This window comes from Meriones unguiculatus (assembly GCF_030254825.1).
Source record: "Meriones unguiculatus strain TT.TT164.6M chromosome 13 unlocalized genomic scaffold, Bangor_MerUng_6.1 Chr13_unordered_Scaffold_51, whole genome shotgun sequence".
NCBI lineage: Eukaryota > Metazoa > Chordata > Mammalia > Rodentia > Muridae > Meriones > Meriones unguiculatus.
Window position 1 is genome coordinate 400,484 of NW_026843657.1, and position 7,472 is coordinate 407,955.

Below are 7,472 nucleotides of genomic sequence, written 5' to 3' on the forward strand. Positions count from 1 at the left end.
TTTGTATGCTCTATCTGCTTCCTACTGTTGCTTCAGTCTCTCAGTCTGTGCATACCCAATGGTTCTCATAAGAGGTCAGTGCAAACACTGTAGCAAAGTCCAGACAACTGAGGGTGACATTACTGAGATATTTCTGTCACTGTAGCCAGACTTGCTCTGAATTTGCTGTCTTTTTATTGTTGTATTTCCCTGTCATCCATGTACTCTTGTAATCCCATAGCCCTGGAGCTCTGCACCTGGTTCCTCTATGTGGGTTAAAAACATGTTTGGTTCTTTCTTTCTTCCTTCAACAACCTGTATGATTTCATTATGGTCCACAGTGACTTTGGAGAGCACCATAGTCTGAGGCAAAACTGTAGGTCATCAGGAAAACAGCTTGCATGTTTTGGATTGCTGTTGTGAAAGGAAATTTGAGCATTTGATTTCTCTTAGTAAGAGATGCAGGGGCAGTCACTCTTTGATCACTTTTCTAGCTCTTTGATCACTTCCACCAGTCAAGGTGGATAAACTAGGCAACAGGGAAAGTGGTTCTGGAATATTTTGATGAGACCTGATAGGGTACATTAAGATAGTAGAGGAGGAAGACATCCCTTATCAGTGGGTTAGAGGAGGGATGTGGGGTGGCTGGAGAGCTAGAGATTCCAATTATACTTTTGACCAAGAAAGTAAATATTGGTGACTCAGCCTTATGCAGGACACCTGGGTCCAAGGTACTCAACTCAGCTTTTGCATTCAGATCTTATCCTGGACATCTGGCACCAAATTCATAATTACACAGGACCAAAAGTGGGGGCAAGCTGCTTATAGTCAATTTAAGTCATAACAGGCAACACATTTATGGCTTGTGGGCTTAGTTTAGATTAACAGCCACTTTCCTATTTACATTCTTTCCTGATTAAAAGTCAAACATGAATCACCTTAAGAATCATGATAGGAGTAAGTTTTGGAGCCTGTGAATATGAACTCAGTTTTGAACCTGGCAGCAGAAGACTTGAGATGGCTAGATTTAGTCAACTGTCTCATAACAACCAAAAAGAAAAATACTACATCTCTATACTTTTTCTAGTTTACTGTAATACTCTTTATCATAATTACTACTGATATAATTTCATGGTATTATTATATGTATTGTTATAATAAGATACATATAATATAATGCAAATCAAAATTTGATATCTAACTTATGTAAAATCCATTCATGAAAATGCAGATATTAAATTTCAAGAGGCTTTGAAAGTAGGAAAGTGAAAAAATGATGTAATGTTAATTCTTATATATAAACAAACAAAATAATTAATTGATGCCTCCTATGTATAATTTTACAAAGTTTTGGTTACTGGAATTTAAAAATATATATACAGATTACATACACAAACAATATCTATCTGTCTATGTATCTATCTCTCTAACTACCCATCTAGATATAGATAAATATACCAATATAATGCAATTTCTATATAGGCACCAGCTTAATTTCTCTATGTTCAGTGAGTTGTGTGAGCGATAGCAACTTGCAGTGAATTTATGGAGAGCAAATTATAATATTGACAAATGTGTGCATTGTTTGGGCATTCCAATAAGACTCCTTTATCCACCTCCTCAAGTACATATAACCCGGTCTTCATTTGATGATGAGTGACATCCTGTTGGGACTCTCGTATTATTTCATTTGGATCACCTCATGATATGTATATATGTTAGGAAGTTTCTGCTGTATTAAGTTACTACAGTAACATTAACAAAACACTTATTTTTAGCTGTCTCTCTTCATATTATTTTCCTTAATGTCTTCTTCCCTTCCCACATCTAACTGATTCTCCTTTCTGAGACCATCTTCCATCTATAAATCACTATTTTATTGCCCTATCTTTGGGAGATCTATTTACTTCTTCTCAAACACTAGTCCCTCATTCTGTGTGTATCCTACATGGTTATACATACTGTAGGTTGCTTATCATTCACTTTACAAGTAATATTAACATGTAAGTAGATACATGCCATATTTGCATTTTTGAACTTGTGTTACTATACTCAGACTGATTTTTTTCTAGTTTACCTGTAGATATGCATTTACTTTGAAATTTCATGATTTATTTTGTAAAAGGACTGAGTAATATTTTGTTGTATAAATGTCCACGTTTTCTTTATCTATTCTTCCCTTGATGGACATCTGGGCTATACCCAATTTCTGGAAGTGTTGATTAGAGCAGTCATAAACATGTTGGCACAAATGTTTACATAGAAGGATGAAACATTCTTTGGATATATGCCCAAGACTGGTATAGCTGGATCTTGAGGCATAACAACTCCTATCTTGCTGAGGAAGAGCCATAAATATGTCCTTAGCGGCTAAAAATGTTTGTACTCCTACTAGCGATGTCTGAATATTCTTAACCATTGTGACTCTCTTTAGACCATATCTCAAACCACTTTTGGTTTCCATTTCCCTGATGACTATGGATCTTACACAGATTTTTAAATGTTTCTCAGCCATTTGAATTATTTCTTTCAAGAATTCTCTTCTGGTATCTTCTTCTATTTCTTTCTTCAGAGACTGAAAGTTTTTTTCATACACATCTTTGACTTGCTTGATGAGAGTTACATCAAGGTACTTTATGTCCTTTGTGGCTATTAAAAAGCCACATTCAGTGCAATTCTCTTAAAAATTCCAGACTATTCTTGACAGATTTTTAAAGGACAATTTTCTGCTTCAATAGAAGCACAAACAAACGATGACAGCTAAAACAATCCTAAATAAGAACTGCTAGAGGTATCAGCCATTCAAATATTAAATTGAACTACAAAACTATAGCAGAAAGTAACAGCATGTTATTGGAAAAGTAACAAACACTTTGGTCAATGATGTTATTGAAGACTCAGGCAGAAATTCGCATACCTGTGGACACTTGATAGTTTTAAAATAAGAAATATTGGAATAAACACTGGAAAAAAGGCAGCATTTTCAACACATTGTTGTTTTCAAACTGGAAGTATGCATATAAAATAATTCAAATAGATCCCTATCTATCATGCTGCACAAAACTCACCAAAAAATAGATTGAAGAACTCAGTAAAATCAAGAAATAGAAAATCTGATGGATGAGAAATTAAGAATAACCTTGAATTCACTCCCTGAAATGAAAAAGACGTGCTAAACACAATAGCACTTGAGAGTGCCTTTTTCATGTTTTGGACTGTGTTGGAAAGCCTTATCACTTGAGTTTTTGCTTGACCTCTTCAGTTTTTTTTAATTTCTAGGTTAATCTCAGTTTTAATTTTATTGAATAATTTTCTAACTGTATCTCAGACTCAAGAAGCAAGATGGAGTTGCCATTTTCATAACTTATAAAATAGGTTTTCAATCAAAATTAATCAAAAGAGATGGGGAAGAAAACTTTATACTCATCAAAGGAAAAATCCACCACAACAGCCACTCAATATAATGAACATCTACAGTGCAAATGCAAGGGCAGGCTCATTCATAAAAGAAATATTACTAAAACTTAAATCACACATTGAATCCTACACATTAATAGTAGGAGACTTTAACACCGACTTTCTCCAAAGGACAGATCATCAAGACAGAAACTAAATGGGGAAATAAAGAAACTAACAGACGTCTTTAATCAAATGGGCCAAACAGATACCTCCAGAATATTTCTCATGGAAACATCTCCAAATTTGACCATATAATCAGTCACAAACCAAGCCTCAGCAGATATAAGAAGATTGAAATAACTCTGTGAATCTCATCAGACAACCATAGGTTAATTTCAACAACAAGAGAAATGCCATTGGGTCAGGGAAGAAACATAGACAGAAGTTAAAGCCTTTCTAGTTTTCAATGAAAATTAAGGTACAACATACTCAAACTTATGAGACACAATGAAAGCAGTGCTAAAAGAAAAGCTCACAGCATTTTAAATAATGGCGTGCCTGTATAAAGAAAATGGAGAGATCCCATGCTAGTAATTTAGCAGCACACTTGAAAGTTCCTAACAGAGGGAGGTAAATACACCAACATAGAGTAGATGACAGGAAATATTCAAACTTGGAGCTGAAATCAATACATTGGAAACAAAGAGATTGATACAAAAAAGTCAATAAAACAAAAAACTGTTTATTTGAAAAAAATCGACAAGATAAATAAACCATTACCCAAACTAACTTAAACGCAGAGGGAGCTTATCCAGATCAACAACAACAGAAACTAAAGGGGGACATAACTAAAGACAATGAGGAATTCCAAAAAAATCATTAGGTTTTACTTCAAAAGCCTGTATTCCACAAAATTCAAAAATCTAAAGTAAACAAATGATTTTCTGGATAGATTTCACCTACCAAAGCTAAGTCAAGATCAGAAAAAAAGTTTAAACATTCCAATAACCACTAAGAAAATAGAAGGAATCATCAAAAATCCCCCCCTCCCGCCCCACAAACACACAAAAACCTGCCCAGGTCCAGATGGTTTTAGCACAAAATTCTGCCAGACATTAAAAAAGAGCTAATACAAATATTCTTCAAACTGTTCCGTAAAATAGAAACAGAAGGAACATTGCCAAATTCATTATATGAAGCCACAGTCACCCTGACACCTAAGCCACACAAAGACCCAACAAAGACCATGAATTTCAGACCAATTTCATTCAAGGACTTCGATGCAAAAAAATTCTCAATAAAATTCAAACTGAATCCAAGAACACATCATAACCATCATTCCAGGGATGAAGGATGGTTAAACATACAAAACATCATCACCGTAATCTACTATATTAACAAACTCAAAGAAAAATATCACATGATCAGATGCAGACATTTTCTGCATCTGAAAATGTCTGCATCTGATCCAACTACCCCATTATGATGAAATTCTTAGAGATATTAATAATACAAGGTCTATATTTAAACATAATAAAGGCTATATACACCAAGCTTATTGCAAGCATCAAACTAAATGTAGAAAACTCAAAGCAATTCCACTAAAATCCGGGACAGAAGAAGGATGCCCACTCTCTCCATACCTCTTCAATATAGTACTTTTAAGTTCTAGCTAGAATAATAAGACAACTAAGGGCATCAAGGGCATAATAAAACCAGCAAGGAAGAAGTAAAAATATTGCTATTTCCAGGTGAGGTGGTAGTGTATGTAAGAGACCCCAAACATTCCACCAGAAAACTCCTATAGATGATAAACAGCTTCAGCCAAGTAGCTGGATACAGGATTTATTTAAAAACAAAAACAGTAACTCTCCTGTATGCAAGGGCATATGTGCAGAGAAAGAAATTAGGGAAACTATACCATTCATAATAGCCACAATTACTATAATGTATTTTGATGTGACTCTAACCAAATAAGGGAAAGACCTGTATGTAAAGAACTTCAAGTGTCTGATGAAATAAACTGAAGATGATGTCAGAAAATGGACAGATCTCTCTATCTCCTGGATCTGTAGGAATAACATAGTGAAAATGGCCATTTAACCAAAGGCAATCTACAGATTCAATGCAATCTCCATCAAAATACCAGCACAGTTCTTTTCAGACCCCGAAAGAACAATTCTAACCTTCATATAGAAGAACAAAATACCCCTAACAGCTTAAACAATCCTAGACAATAAAATAACTTCTGGAATTATCTCAATCCCTGACTTAAAGTTATACTACACAGCAATAGTAATAAAAACTGCATGGTACTGTTAGAGAGATTGACAAGTTAGTTTTTCAATGGAATTGAATCAAAGACCCAGAAATAAACCCTTATACCTTTGGTCAATTGATTTTTGACAAAGAAGCCAAACTGTACAACGGAAAAAAGACAGCATCTTCAGAAATGTCTCTGCATGTAGAAAAAATGCAAATAGATACATATTTATCTCCCTGCAAAAAAAACCCTTTCAAATCCAAGGTGGTCAGAAACCTCAATATAACAACAGATACACTAAATCTGTTAGAAGAGAAAGTTGGGAAGAGCCTTGAACTCATTGGTGCAAGAGACAACTTCCTGAACAGAACACCAACAGATCAGGCACTAAGATCAACAATTAATAAATGGGACCTCATGAAACTGAGAACTTCTATAAGGAAAAAAAAAAAACACTATCAATGGAACTAAATGTCATTCTATATATTAGGAAGAGAAGATCAGTCCTATTTTCAACAAAGTGTTAATATCCAAACTATACAAAGGACCCAAGAAATCAAACACCAATAAAAAATGACCCAATTAAATAATTTGCACAGAATTAAACAGAATTTTCAACAGGGAAATCTTGAATGGCTTAGAAGCACTTAAAGAAATGTTCACCTTCCCTCAGCATCAGAGAAATGCATGTCAAAATGACTCTGAGATTCCATCTCATACCAGTCTGAACAGCTAAGATCAAATTCTCAAGTTACAGCACATCCTGGCTAGGATGAAGACAAAGGGGAACATGCCTTCCTTGCTGGTGTGAGTGTAAACTTTTACAAGCACTGGTGCTTTTTCAGAAAATTGGGAGGAGATTACATCAAGACCCATCTACACCACTACTGCATATATACCCAAAAGATGCTCAACAAGAAGGACAACCTAATCAACTACTTTCATAGAAGATTTATTTGTAGTAGCCAGAATCTGGAAACAACCTAGATATCCCACAACTGAAGAATGGATAAAGAAACCGTGGCACATTTACACAACGGACTACTACTCAGCCATTAAAAACAAAGCAATCACAACATTTCTAGGAAAATGGGTGGAACTGGAAAAGATCATCCTGAGTGAGGTAACACAGATCCAGAATGACACACACGGTGTGTACTCACTTACATGTGGATTTTAGCTACATCATATAGGATAAGTATACTATGAGGCACAGACCCATAGGAGATAAGCAACATGGAGGATCCAAGGAGGATGCATAAATCTCACTTGGTTGTAGAGTCAGCATGGACACAAGTAGTGGTTGAAGAGAGGGAACAAAGCTGGAGAGGGGGTGTAGATAGTTAAGAGAGTGGAGATCAGAAATGGAGAAAAAGGACAGAAGGCTTTTAGGGAAATGTCCTGAGGGTGTTGTATCTCTATGACAAGCTGGAGATCTAACTCAGAATAGACTCCTGGGAGGATATGAGGGAAATTCAAGCAGAGACTCCTAATAGCAGAGGCCATAGAGACTGAACAGTGCACCCTCTAACTAGAGCAGTCTCCTAGTACAGGGAGGGGAACACCAACACACCCTCAATAAATTCAATCCCAAATTTACCCTGCCTTCAGGATGTGTAGGAAAAATGATAGAGCAGTTAGAGCCGAGAGTGAAGGAATACCCAACCAATGCCTGTCCCAAATAAATACCCATATTATGGGAGAGTGGCCACCTCTGTTACTGTAAATGATACTCTGCTAAGGTTTCTGACAGGAGCCTGTGACATATCCTCTGAGAGACTCTATGTAGTAGTGCCTCAAAACATATCTTGAATCTCATAGGCCAACATAT